Here is a 15,791-nt window from a genome sequence, read left to right as displayed (position 1 = left end):
ATGGATCCGACACATCACCATGGAGACTTCAAACGGATCTCCCAGGTATCTAGATGGATCCAAAGAACAGTCAGAAGTAGGCTTGGATTTACTCCACGACCACTTCTCTAGTTTCCCCTTTTATTCCTTCTCTCTCGTCTCCACTCGACACGCCATCAAACAACACATCCCCTCCGCCATCTTCTAGCCTTCCTGAGTCTGCCTCCTCTCCGTCTGTCTCCCAATGAATGGCCTGATGTCTCCCTGTCTCTGTGGACGCAAGGCCGAACACGCATCGCACACTGCATGCCTCTTTCCCTCCAGGCAACAAAAAAAAGGTTTCAAATTCTCGCTGAAGTTTCTAGCCACAAGGATAAACTACCTAGCTGGCTTTTTCGATGATATCATGGGGGTCTGCAAACAAATGTTTAAGGTGCATTCTGCCACCTGTGCAGGAGTGTGAGATCATTTATGGTCTGCATATTTTTTTGTCTGTAAAATAATTATTTAAATCAACAAATCCCTACTAATTTCTACCACACCCTCCCGCAAAAAACTCTCCCCAGCCCTCCAACCCCATTAAACTGCATCTATATCATGCTGAAACAGTCCACCCTTAGGATTGTCAACATATGTTACCCATAAAAACTATGAATATAGAAGGTTGTGTAGGAACTAGAATATTTCAGTGATATTTCTGCTGTGTGTGGCTTTGACAGATCCCATGGGATGATCAACATGTTCTTTGCCATGTTATAGCCCTATTGGGACAGGCGTTTCTAGAGACTTTCAGGCATTACTAGAGATGTTCTTTTTGTCATTATTAACCAAGCATGTGTGTTATTCCAGAGGACATTTCACACAAGATTTGTTTTTCCAAATTGCCCCCGTTTTATTGACTCTTATGACAGAAGCCCGATGCATGGTTCTGACTGTCTGCCTGTGCCCCTCCCATATCTCTCTCTCCCTCGCTAGGTCGCTCTTTATTTGCTTGAAAGATGCTACAGTTTTTGTTCTCGAAGTAATAGACTACGGAAAATAGTTTCCTCCGATGCAAAAATACAGAATCTTACCCAGAAATGGGAATCGACTCCCCACCACTAAGCACTAGATCTGTGCTGTGAAAACGAAAGGAATCGACTCCCACCACTAAGCACTAGATCTGTGCTGTGAAAACGAAAGGAATCGACTCCCCACCACTAAGCACTAGATCTGTGCTGTGAAAACGAAAGGTTTCGTGTCCGTTTCAAATGTATTACTACAGGTATGTAATAGCACGTTTCAATTGACTAATATCGAAATAACATGCTAGGTTGAAAATCCATCAAGGTATTATCACTTTGGTAAAGATGTTATTTTTGTGTCAAACCGAGCAAAGGAAGTCACATAGTTAAAGACGACTGAGTTTGAGTGAATTAATCTACATTATTTCATCAAGATTTCATAAAGATTCCATTAACACTTCTGAGTTCGTTTTACGTGTTTAAAAAAAATGGTATTAGCTTGTGATAGAATAATGTATATGTTGAAAGATAATGATAAAATAATTCCACTCTGAAACCTTATAACTGTATGAAATTGATTAGAATCATACAATTATAATCTGATGATGTGTGTAGTTTTAAACAATGTTTAATTGTTTTAAACAATGTATCTGTATAGTGGAAAAACAGACTGTCTGAGCAAGGCTAGTTTAAGATTTGAACTTGTGTGTGTGCCCAGGAAAATACCGAAGAACAATTAAAACTGTGTTTGGACCGACCTGGCTAGGCCTCTGAGGAACCTATGAGAGCACAGGGAATACTTCTCAAGGTTTCCCTAATCTGGGGGGAATGGAACTGTCGGCTGGGTAGTGATACACAGTGGTGAGAACTACGGAAAAGGATAAAACTCACCTACTGTTTGTGTGGAAGTATGTGCGTAGGATACTTACTGTTTGTGTGGAAGTATGTGAGTAGGATACCTACTGTTTGTGTGGAAGTATGTGAGTAGGATACCTACTGTTTGTGTGGAAGTATGTGAGTAGGATACCTACTGTTTGTGTGGAAGTATGTGTGTAGGATACCTACTGTTTGCGTGGATGTATGTGCGTAGGATACCTACTGTTTGCGTGGAAGTATGTGCGTAGGATACCTACTGTTTGTGTGGAAGTATGTGAGTAGGATACCTACTGTTTGTGTGGAAGTATGTGCGTAGGATACCTACTGTTTGTGTGGAAGTATGTGCGTAGGATACCTACTGTTTGTGTGGAAGTATGTGAGTAGGATACCTACTGTTTGTGTGGAAGTATGTGATTAGGATACCTACTGTTTGTGTGGAAGTATGTGAGTAGGATACCTACTGTTTGTGTGGAAGTATGTGAGTAGGATACCTACTGTTTGTGTGGAAGTATGTGAGTAGGATACCTACTGTTTGTGTGGAAGTATGTGAGTAGGATACCTACTGTTTGTGTGGAAGTATGTGCGTAGGATACCTACTGTTTGTGTGGAAGTATGTGCGTAGGATACCTACTGTTTGTGTGGAAGTATGTGATTAGGATACCTACTGTTTGTGTGGAAGTATGTGATTAGGATATCTACTGTTTGTGTGGAAGTATGTGATTAGGATACCTACTGTTTGTGTGGAAGTATGTGCGTAGGATACCTACTGTTTGTGTGGAAGTATGTGAGTAGGATACCTACTGTTTGTGTGGAAGTATGTGAGTAAGATACCTACTGTTTGTGTGGAAGTATGTGAGTAGGATACCTACTGTTTGTGTGGAAGTATGTGAGTAGGATACCTACTGTTTGTGTGGAAGTATGTGAGTAGGATACCTACTGTTTGTGTGGAAGTATGTGAGTAGGATACCTACTGTTTGTGTGGAAGTATGTGAGTAGGATACCTACTGTTTGTGTGGAAGTATGTGTGTAGGATACCTACTGTTTGTGTGGAAGTATGTGTGTAGGATACCTACTGTTTGTGTGGAAGTATGTGTGTAGGATACCTACTGTTTGTGTGGAAGTATGTGTGTAGGATACCTACTGTTTGTGTGGAAGTATGTGCGTAGGATACCTACGGTTTGTGTGGAAGTATGTGCGATACAATGGATGTCTTTGTATAATGGACTTCAGAACGTTCTCTGAATAAACTGTACTATCTTGTTGCATAAACTGAGTCTTTGACTAATTATTATTAAACCCAAGGTCTTACAGATCTCGGGAATTGGTCCCTTTTTTGGGGTGGAGGGCTAATTGTTACCCCCCCACTTTTCTCCCCAATTTCGTGATTACGATCTTGTCTCCCCAGCGGGCTCTGGAGAGGCAAAGGTCGAGTCATGTGTCCTCCAAAACATGATCCGCCAAGCCGCGCTTCTTAACATCCTCTCACTTAACCCGGAAGCCAGCTGCACCAATGTGTCTGAGAAACACAGTTCAACTGACGACCGAAGTCAGCCTGCAGGCGCCCGGCCTGCCACTAGGGGCTAGAGCTCGATGAGGCAAGCCCACCCGGCCAAACCCTCCCGTAACCCGGACGACGCTGGGCCAATTGTGCGCCGCACTACGGGACTCCCTGTCACAGCTCGATCGAACCCCAGGCTGTAGTGACGCTGCAACACTACAGTGCCGTAGACCTCTGCGCCACTCAGAAGGCCCTTGTTTGACCCTTTTTTTTGTGCCTTCGACTGAAACCGCCTGGTGTCGAGTTCCTGGATGGCAGGGACTTCAGCACCAGTGATGTACTGGGCCCTACGCACTACCCTCTGTAGCGCCATGCAGAGCAGTGGCCATACCAGGCAGTGATGCAGCCAGTCAAGATCCTCTCAATGGTGTAGCTGTAGAACCTTTTTTGAGAGATCTGAGGGCCCATGCCAAAAACGTTCAGCCTCCTGATGGGGAAAAGTCGTTGTCGTGTCCTCTTTACGACTGTTGGTGTGTTTGGACCATGATAGGTCCTTAGTGACGTGGACATGGAGGAATTTGATGCTCTCGACCCGCTCCACTATGTCCCTGTAAAATGTGAATGGGGGGCGTGTTCAGCCCTCCGTTTCCTTTGGTCCTCGATAAGCTCCTTATGAACATCATTCTTACGTAGGTGTTCCTTTTATCCAGATGTGAAAGGGCAGTGTTGAGTGCAATAGAGATTCCCCTGTTGGGGCAGTAGATAAGTTGGAGGGGTTCAGGGTTTCTGGGATGATGGTGTGCGCCATGACCAGCGTTTGAAAGCATTTTATGCCTACAGATGTGAGTGCTACGGGGCGATAGTCATTTAGACAGGTTATCTTGGTGTTCATGGGCACAGGGACTATGGTGGTTTGCTTGAAACATGTAAGTACACAGACTGGGTCAGGAAGAGGTTGAAAATGTCACTGAAGACACTTGCCAGCTGGTCAGCACATGTTCTGAGTACGGTCATAGTAATCCGTCTGGCCCAGTAGCCTCGTGAATGTTAACATGTTTTAAGGTCTTACTATTTAAAGTCTACGGAGAGCGTGATCATATAGTTGTCCTGAACAGCTGGAGCTTTCACGCATGGTTCAGTGTTGCCTACCTCGAAGGTCGGTTTGGTTTAAAAAATATACAAATTAAACATTAAATGAAATAAATAATGACTGACAACAATAATTGTAGAGCTTTTTAATGGAAATTCCAAAGGCCAAAATAGTGAACATTAAATTGCCAAAACATTGAAAATATTCCATTGTGTATGTCAGGTCCACATTCGGTAGACATTAATAGAAAAGTAGTAAATTACTATGAAATAATAAAATAGACAGTTGTGTATATTAAACTGAATAAAAATCTAAACGCAACATATGGGGGCGAAAGGTAGCCTAGTGGTTAGAGCGTTGGACTAGTAACCGAAATGTTGCCAGATCGAATCCCCGAGCTGCCAAGGTAAAAAAATCTGTCGTTATGCCCCTGAACAAGGCAGTTAACCCACTGTTCCTAGGCCGTCATTGAAAATAAGAATTTGTTCTTAACTGACTTGCCTAGTTAAATAAAGGTAAAATAAATCTAAAGTGTTGGTCCCATGTTTCATGAGCTGAAATAAAAGATCCCAGAAATGTTCCATATGCACAAAAAGTTTATTTCTCTCAAATGTTGTACAAAAAAATGTGCTTACAGCCCTGTTAGTGAGCATTTCTCCTTTGCCAAGATAATCCATTTCCCTGACAGGTGCGGCATATCAAGAAGCTGATTAAACAGCATGATCATTAAACAGGTGTACTTTGTGCTGGGGACAACAAAAGGCCGCTCTAAAATGTGACGTTTTGTCACACAACCCAATGCTACAGATGTCTCAAGTTTTGAGCGTGCGCGCAATTAGCATGCTGACTGCAGGAATGTCTACCAGAGCTGTTGCTAGAGAATTTAGGGTTAATTTCTCTACCATAAGCAGCCAAATTTGGCAGTGTGTTTAACTGGCCTTACAACCACAGACTAAGTGTATAACCACCCCAATACAGGGCCTCCACATCCGGCTTCTTCAACCAACGGGATCGTCTGAGACCATCCACCCGGACAGCTGATGAAAGTGAGGAATACTTCTGTCTGTACTAAAGCCCTTTTTGTGGGAACAACTCATTCTGATTTTGCTGGGCCTGGCTCCTCAGTGGTTGTTCCTTCCCAGGCCCACCCATGTCTGCACCCCTGCCGAGTCATGTGACATTCATTTGATTTGGCCCTAATGAATTTATTTCCTTATACGAACTGTAACTTTGTTGCATTGTTGCATGTTGCATTTATATTGTTGTTCAGTGTACTGTGGTGAAATCAGAATTGGCGAAGTAACGTAGACAAATGAAGATGGTTCCTGTCTTGGTGGACTGATCCATTGTGGAGGCCGGCACAGTCCATCAGTCTCAGACACCTGTCTGATTGGTTCCTGTCTGGGTGGACTGATCCATTGTGGAGGCCGGCACAGTCCATCAGTCTCAGACACCTGTCTGATTGGTTCCTGTCTGGGTGGACTGATCCATTGTGGAGGCCGGCACAGTCCATCAGTCAATATGCTTAAACTGTTAACTCTTGTTATTAGAATGTCTCCTTTGGGAGTCTGGTGTTGGCAACTGCTCTTCCTCCCTCATCTGGGCCCCAGTCACCTGAGGTCAGGCTTGTCTATCACATGTCCCTGTTGCTATGCAGAATATCAGAAAGAGAACATGGAAAATGAGGTCAGAAGGAAACATTGTTTCCATATGTGAATGTGTCTTTACCTATTGCAAACCATGTGAAGGGATGAGTAATGGGAACCAATCACTTGTCTCCACAATGTCTGTGCATCAGTCACACCCTCCTAGCAAGGTGGAAACTAAGTAACAACAAGTGTCTGTCCGTCAGTCACACCCTCCTAGCAAGGTGGAAACTAAGTAACAACAAGTGTCTGTGCTTCAGTCACACCCTCCTAGCAAGGTGGAAACTAAGTAACAACAAGTGTCTGTGCTTCAGTCACACCCTCCTAGCAAGGTGGAAACTAAGTAACAAGTGTCTGTGCGTCAGTCACACCCTCCTAGCAAGGTGGAAACTAAGTAACAAGTGTCTGTGCGTCAGTCACACCCTCCTAGCAAGGTGGAAACTAAGTAACAACAAGTGTCTGTGCTTCAGTCACACCCTCCTAGCAAGGTGGAAACTAAGTAACAACAAGTGTCTGTGCGTCAGTCACACCCTCCTAGCAAGGTGGAAACTAAGTAACAAGTGTCTGTGCGTCAGTCACACCCTCCTAGCAAGGTGGAAACTAAGTAACAAGTGTCTGTGCGTCAGTCACACCCTCCTAGCAAGGTGGAAACTAAGTAACAACAAGTGTCTGTGCGTCAGTCACACCCTCCTAGCAAGGTGGAAACTAAGTAACATCAAGTGTCTGTGGGTCAGTCACACCCTCCTAGCAAGGTGGAAACTAAGTAACAACAAGTGTCTGTGCGTCAGTCACACCCTCCTAGCAAGGTGGAAACTAAGTAACAACAAGTGTCTGTGCGTCAGTCACACCCTCCTAGCAAGGTGGAAACTAAGTAACAACAAGTGTCTGTGCTTCAGTCACACCCTCCTAGCAAGGTGGAAACTAAGTAACAAGTGTCTGTGCGTCAGTCACACCCTCCTAGCAAGGTGGAAACTAAGTAACAAGTGTCTGTGCGTCAGTCACACCCTCCTAGCAAGGTGGAAACTAAGTAACAACAAGTGTCTGTGCGTCAGTCACACCCTCCTAGCAAGGTGGAAACAAAGTAACATCAAGTGTCTGTGCTTCAGTCACACCTTCCTAGCAAGGTGGAAACTAAGTAACAACAAGTGTCTGTGTGTCAGTCACACCCTCCTAGCAAGGTGGAAACTAAGTAACAAGTGTCTGTGCGTCAGTCACACCCTCCTAGCAAGGTGGAAACTAAGTAACAAGTGTCTGTGCGTCAGTCACACCCTCCTAGCAAGGTGGAAACTAAGTAACATCAAGTGTCCTTTTAAGTTCTTAGTACTGAACAAAACAACAAGTTCCTTGTATTTGGGGCCTAAGGTCTGGCACAGGATGTGTGGGGTTAGTGTCTGGAACCAGTGTACATCATCTCGGAGGTTGCACCTATCCTGACCTATCCTGAGATAGTAGATAACCCAGTGGCTCACTCCACTCAGTGAGAACTCACTCTGTCCATTTGTGTTTGATTATTTATAAATTAATAAAGATTTAGTTTAAGTATAACTCTGACTTGTGTAATAAGTTTCTCTAATTTTATAGTATTTAAAATATCTACCACAATACTTAGTTCCTATTTGATTACTTGATAAAAAAAAATATTCCTTAAAGTCCTCTAACGTAACGTAGCAGACGTAAAAGTATCCATCTAGAGATCACACGTACCACATATTGTAGTTCCTGACTTGATTTCACTCGTTAAAGATTTGATTTATCTCTAGAGAAATGGCCGTTGGGCTCAGAGAAAAAAAAACGGAACTAAATCGAATTCAAGCAATTGAAACGACGTCAGTCAATTAGTTGTTTTAATAACCCCCCAAAAATTGGAAATGTTGGTTAATCGCTAAATAATACAGTGAAGACAAGGTTATTCAGGAAAATATTACATAGTGCTGCCTAAAACATACTGCAACCTTGTACTAAATGGTTTTTGATTCGTTTTTTTATTTGTCAATTTAAGTGCACTTACATTGTGTAATTTAAAGTGTGCATGTGTCTGTGATTGAATTAATATTTTACATTCAATGTTTAGCTGCCTGATCTGTTGAATTTAGATAATTGTACAATAAAAAAATATAATATATTTTTAGACTCAAAGAAAGTTCCAGAACTGTCAAAACAATAACTCCTTGTTCCAACTTCCCACTGTGCATGAAAAGTTGCAGTCGACCTGTTTCATGAGGAACTGTTTCAATGAGAAGGTAGATGTTATTTCATGCTACTGAGACTTATATGGTTTGACACCAGTATTGTCAGCATGTTTTATTAACTGGGCTATCTGGAGTGATCAGAGAGTAGACTGAAGAAGTGAAGTAGACAAACTGCCAATGTTTTAAAGTTCTATGAAATGAGTCTGTGTAGTGACTAACCCTTGTGATAGTGAGTGGAGGATGATATGAAATGAGTCTGTGTAGTTACTAACCCTTGTGATAGTAAGTGGAGGATGATATGAAATGAGTCTGTGTAGTTACTAACCCTTGTGATAGTGAGTGGAGGATGATATGGCTCATAATTTTCACTCCTTTTGGCCCATTTTGAGCTTCTGACTCTTACCCACTTTTAGAATAGTTTTATTCCCATTTTGTATGGTACAGCCTACTGATATGAAGTCATGTATATCTCACCAACTGACTGGTTCTTCTGATGTTGTTCACACAGGACACTGTGTTGAGACATTCTCTACATCCAGGGAGCAACAGCAGGAAGATCACAGAGCCAAGAGGTCTAACCACTGCCCACATTGTGAGGAGATTTGACAAATTCTATCAAAGCTCAAAATGCACCTAAAAATACACACAGGAGAGTATCCGTATTATTGTACTGACTAGTAAGAACTTCACAATAACACAATCTCTGACAGTTAATCAGAGAACACACACAGTAGAGAAGCCTTACTCCTGTCCTGACTGTGGGAAGAGTTTCTCCCGATTGGATAGCTTAAAATCCCATGAACGTATACATACAGGAGAGAAGCCTTACTACTACTCTGACTGTGGGGAGAGTTCCTCGCAAAAGAGCAGCTTAAAAGTACACCAACGAATACATACAGGAGAGGTGCTTCTACACCTGCATTGCTTGCTGTTTGGGGTTTTAGGCTGGGTTTCTGTACAGCACTTTGAGATATCAGCTGATGTAAGAAGGGCTATATAAATACATTTGATTGGATTTGAGAGAAGCCTTACTACTGCTCTGACTGTGGAGAGTGTTTTGCCCGATTGGATACCTTAAAAACACATGAACATACAGGAGAGAAGCCTTACTACTTCTCTGAATGTGTCAAATGTTTCACAACATCAAAACACATGAACGTATACATACAGGAGAGAAGCCTTATTCTTGCTCTGGCTGTGGAAAGAGTTTTTCTCACCAGAGCAACTTAAAAACACATCAACGTATACATTAAGAAGAAAAGCAGCATCAGTTCTCTCAGACCAGCTAAGTTTAAAGTCACTCCATCACTTCATTCTCATCTCATAAAGGAAATGGTAACGTTGAATTAAGAAAGCGTAGAACACTCTATTGTAATCTTATTGTTTCTCACTGTGAGAGAACTGTCCAGTGGAAAGGAAGAGTTATAGAATGTTAGCCTCTTTACTTTACTGATTAGTGTGCTCCTTTAGTTTTGGTGTGTTTTGTTTGATTCTACTGTAAACATATTGAGATGACCTTGGATTTGCCCGTAGTGTTGAATACCCTCTGTGAGGCTTCTCATTTTAAAAACAAACACAGGCTGTGTTTGAATACGCATACTAACCGCACTGACTGTACTATTTGTGACGTGAATGGAGTATATAGTATGCTTATTGGTCACAGTATGGATATGGTTAGCATGCAATTCGCCAAAATACGAAGTTTACACACAGAGGACACTATTTCTGTACTTTTAGGGCCCATAATGCAATTCTTCAAAAAAAAAGGGGCATGGCTTCACAACGTGTTCAGATTTCAAGAAAATGGGCTAAAATATGCAGCCGAAGTCCAATGAGAGAGAATACAAATTAATTTCTTTAACTAATTATAACAAATGTTAAGAAAATGTTGAGCAATGTAATTAAGTAATGACTTTTCAAATAAGTTACGTTACACGTTAAGTTGGCTGACAATTTGTTAGCTACGCTATCCTTAGGAACTGCATAGCATTACAGCAGTATGTACTGGTATGTTAGCTACGCTATCCTTAGGAACTGCATAGCATTACAGCAGTATGTACTGGTATGTTAGCTACGCTATCCTTAGGAACTGCATAGCATTACAGCAGTATGTACTGGTATGTTAGCTACGCTATCCTTAGGAACTGCATAGCATTACAACAGTATGTACTGGTTGGTATGTTAGCTACGCTATCCTTACGAACTGCATAGCATTACAGCAGTATGTACTGGTATGTTAGCTACGCTATCCTTAGGAACTGCATAGCATTACAACAGTATGTACTGGTATGTTAGCTACGCTATCATTAGGAACTGCATAGCATTACAACAGTATGTACTGGTTGGTATGTTAGCTACGCTATCCTTACGAACTGCATAGCATTACAGCAGTATGTACTGGTATGTTAGCTACGCTATCCTTAGGAACTGCATAGCATTACAACAGTATGTACTGGTATGTTAGCTACGCTATCCTTAGGAACTGCATAGCATTACAACAGTATGTACTGGTATGTTAGCTACGCTATCCTTAGGAACTGCATAGCATTACAACAGTATGTACTGGTATGTTAGCTACGCTATCCTTACGAACTGCATAGCATTACAGCAGTATGTCCTGGTATGTTAGCTACGCTATCCTTAGGAACTGCATCGCATTACAGCAGTATGTACTGGTATGTTAGCTACGCTATCCTTAGGAACTGCATAGCATTACAGCAGTATGTACTGGTATGTTAGCTACGCTATCCTTAGGAACTGCATAGCATTACAACAGTATGTACTGGTTGGTATGTTAGCTACGCTATCCTTACGAACTGCATAGCATTACAGCAGTATGTACTGGTATGTTAGCTACGCTATCCTTAGGAACTGCATAGCATTACAACAGTATATACTGGTATGTTAGCTACGCTATCATTAGGAACTGCATAGCATTACAACAGTATGTACTGGTTGGTATGTTAGCTACGCTATCCTTACGAACTGCATAGCATTACAGCAGTATGTACTGGTATGTTAGCTACGCTATCCTTAGGAACTGCATAGCATTACAACAGTATGTACTGGTATGTTAGCTACGCTATCCTTAGGAACTGCATAGCATTACAACAGTATGTACTGGTATGTTAGCTACGCTATCCTTAGGAACTGCATAGCATTACAACAGTATGTACTGGTATGTTAGCTACGCTATCCTTACGAACTGCATAGCATTACAGCAGTATGTCCTGGTATGTTAGCTACGCTATCCTTAGGAACTGCATCGCATTACAACAGTATGTACTGGTATGTTAGCTACGCTTTCCTTAGGAACTGCATCGCATTACAGCAGTATGTACTGGTATGTTAGCTAACGTTAGTTGGATACTAATAACGTTACATGGAACTTGCCAGGCAGTATATTAACTATCTGGTATCTAACTAACCAACATTTATTGACTTGATTATTCACATCATTCTATACTGTAGTCGTTGTGCGTTTCAATGGACAATGTTAATTCTGGCTATCTACTCCGATTTCAGAACACTCTTGCGCAGAATGACTGATGAATTTACGAACGCTCAACACCCGTATAGCCGTCAGTAAATGTCGGCAAAATAAAGCCTAATAAATTATTGCTAGCAGTCACCAACGCTCTGGATAACATGAAAAGTCTAACCAGTTCTGCTATGGCAAGTAAAATGGTCAGTGAGGTGTTCTCTCATTTGTGTCTGGAAGTAGCTAGCAAACGTTAGCCAGTTAGCTTGGGTGCTTGACTGCCGTTGAACGCTCGGATCAACCCTCATCCTCGGCCACAGCGTCCAGTGTGTCTCTGAACGCTCCGAGGGCGATTCGAACTGAAAATCTGACAACGCTCTGAATTTACGAAAGCCCAAGCGCACTCTGGCACTCCAGATTGAATTTACGAACACACACCCGAAATCTTAAAATGTTTAGCTAGTCATTTGATATGCTAAAAAGCTAGCAAGAGGTTGCATAGCAACAGCATCCGGAAGACAGGTAAAGCTCTCGGACGCTCAACTGAAACGATACCGTTCGTTTACAGTATACTAAAATTAACTCTAGTTTGAGGTATATAGTCATTTAGTATGTAGTATGTTAGTATGGGTATTCGAACACAGCTATAGTCTGCCAGTTGACTGGGTGTTACTGCTTCCCTCTCAGCCTGGTCTGACTCTGTGTCTGTTTGGGAGAGTTTCTCTACAGTTTTACTGTTTTTACTCAGGAACCCAGTGTCTCAGTTGCTATGGTGCCCTGAGGACCAACATTCCATCAATACAACCAAAACAAAAATATATATATATTTTTTTAGCTACAAGACCCCCCCCCCCCCCCCCCCCCCCACACACACACACACCTCTCTGATTCAGAGGGGTTGGGTTAAATGTGGAAGACACATTTTGGTTAAATGCATTTCCCCTTCCCCACACCAGAGTTCTACAAGACTATTTACATAATGAACTGGACATTTCAACAGTTTGACCCTCAATATAGTCTTGGGCATTTACTGAGCTGTAACAATGGACCCTGGAAAAGGTCTGTTGAAATGAATACTGTAGTGGTGTGAGGAAGGTAACACAAGGTTCCATTCCCCAATAGTAACTATTGAGAGAAACTGATGAGTGAAAAATAGAGCCTGTAATTGTCAATGTAACACCTGACCACATACCTATAATGTAACATGATGAACCTTAGGTTTTCAGATATGTGTTTTTTTTAAACCTCCTAATGGGTGGATTCATTACGCCGATTCTGTTGTAAAACATTGTCTGTTAGAAACCGTTTTGCATCATAAACCCTTTACTCCAAATTGAAAAAGTTTTGCAAGGACAAGGAGAGTTTCTATTAGACAAATTCAGGTAGGTCACTCCCCATTTCGTTCCAATTGCTCTGTTTGCTTTTTAAATGGTAAACGGTTACCGTTGCAAGGCGTAAAGAATACACCCCAGTTCTTAGTTGTAGTGCCTTTCACCTCTTTGAACCCACCCTTCCAGTGGGATAAAGATTATACATTTAAGTAAGGCTGGACGGTATACCGTATTTTACGACGTACTGGTATTGTTGCACGGACCCGTTTGAGTTTTTACTTTTCCTATGTTAATGTTTGATTTGTTACATGGGATACGTCCGGTGTAACATCCATTTTTTTAAATCATACTTAGCTTCTTGAATCTTCGCTTCTCTTCTTGCCACTTTCCACACAGACCTAGCCCCGCCTCCTGTCACCCGAGGAAGCATTTGTTGTTCCTGGACCATGAGACACTTGTGCTCCGTCTGCAGGGTCAAATCAAATGTTATTTGTCACATACACATGGTTAGCAGATGTTAATGCGAGTGTAGCGAAATGCTTGTGCTTCTAGTTCCGACAATGCAGTAATAACCAACAAGTAATCTAGCTAACAATTCCAAAACTACTACCTTATAGACACAAGTGTAAGGGGATAAAGAATATGTACATAAAGATATATGAATGAGTGATGGTACAGAGCGGCATAGGCAAGATACAGTAGATGGTATTGAGTGCAGTATATACATATGAGATGAGTATGTAAACAAAGTGGCATAGTTAAAGTGGCTAGTGATACATGTATTACATAAAGATGCAGTCGATGATATAGAGTACAGTATATACGTATGCATATGAGATGAATAATGTAGGGTATGTAAACATTATATTAGGTAGCATTGTTTAAAGTGGCTAGTGATATATTTTACATCATTTCCCATCAATTCCCATTATTAAAGTGGCTGGAGTTGAGTCAGTGTGTTGGCAGCAGCCACTCAATGTTAGTGATGGCTGTTTAACAGTCTGATGGCCTTGAGATAGAAGCTGTTTTTCAGTCTCTCGGTCCCAGCTTTGATGCACCTGTACTGACCTCGCCTTCTGGATGATAGCGGGGTGAACAGGCAGTGGCTCGGGTGGTTGTTGTCCTTGATGATCTTTATGGCCTTCCTGTGACATCGGGTGGTGTAGGTGTCCTGGAGGGCAGGTAGTTTGCCCCCGGTGATGCGTTGTGCAGACCTCACTACCCTCTGGAGAGCCTTACGGTTGTGGGCGGAGCAGTTGCCATACCAGGCGGTGATACAGCCCAACAGGATGCTCTCGATTGTGCATCTGTAGAAGTTTGTGAGTGCTTTTGGTGACAAGCCGAATTTCTTCAGCCTCCTGAGGTTGAAGAGGCGCTGCTGCGCCTTCTTCACGATGCTGTCTGTGTGGGTGGACCAATTCAGTTTGTCTGTGATGTGTACGCCGAGGAACTTAAAACTTACTACCCTCTCCACTACTGTTCCATCAATGTGGATAGGGGGGTGTTCCCTCTGCTGTTTCCTGAAGTCCACAATCATCTCCTTAGTTTTGTTGACGTTGAGTGTGAGGTTATTTTCCTGACACCACACTCCGAGGGCAATGTTGATGACATCAATGCTGTTTTCTCTTTACTTCTTAATATAAACCACTAGCGTTCTAAAATTACACTGCAAGTTGGGCCTAAATATTGTTAGCCGCTAATGCTAATCGCTAGCTAGCAATCTAATAAATGTACTGAGTCGGAGCAAACGTAATTAGCTATGCAGCCTGATAATACCAGTGATGCTGTAGACCTGAATCAGCATGTTGTTTGGGAAACAGTATCTTCAAAACCAAATAGGAATATGTGAAGCAAGAATGTTAGCTACATGACGTAGCTAATAGAAAACACTGGTTCCTACTGTCACAACAACTGCTCCCTGGCATTTTAATTTGTTGTCATTATTATATTAACTATAGAATTAGAATAATCACTAACACTACTTTACACCCAGCGTCATAACACTTTATAACACAGTCACAATATGTCAATAACAGCTAATAGAACTTGTCACTGTTTAGACATATTGCATTATTTTATGTAGATGTCATAACCAGTCATAAGTGTCAAAATCCACAAAACCAGCCACACATGGCAAAACATTCCATTACACCATAGCCTGTGTGTCAACAGTATGTTTGTTATCTCTCTTTTTTTCTTAACATGTTAAATTGTCATTGTAATTGCACACACATTGTCAGACATGGACCTACCCCAATGCTCTGTTGTTGATGACTGGGATGAATGCAGCAGCAGATTTCAGGTGAGAGACATGGCCCTATGTAATTATACAAAAGAGAAGAAGAGTTTGACCAGCAAAAATGTACAAACTTTATTTATTGGTAGATCGATTCAGTTCAATGCATTCATCCAAAACACTTTTCTCATCAATGACTAAAATGACAATTTAATAAATACATGAAGTCATTTCTAAGATTGTGTATCGTTAAATAGTTGTTTAGTATTAATAACGGATCATCACACCATCTCTATCTGATACATGTTGTGTCTACCAGCTCATTCCCACAGAAAACTGATCACACCATCTCTATCTGATACATGTTGTGTCTACAAACTCATTCCCACAGAAAACTGATCACACCATCTCTATCTGATACATGTTGTGTCTACGAACTCATTCCCACAGAAAACTGATCA

The sequence above is a fragment of the Oncorhynchus clarkii genome, unplaced genomic scaffold (genome assembly GCF_045791955.1).
Source record: "Oncorhynchus clarkii lewisi isolate Uvic-CL-2024 unplaced genomic scaffold, UVic_Ocla_1.0 unplaced_contig_306_pilon_pilon, whole genome shotgun sequence".
Taxonomy (NCBI): domain Eukaryota; kingdom Metazoa; phylum Chordata; class Actinopteri; order Salmoniformes; family Salmonidae; genus Oncorhynchus; species Oncorhynchus clarkii.
Note: the sequence above shows the minus strand (reverse complement) of the source record.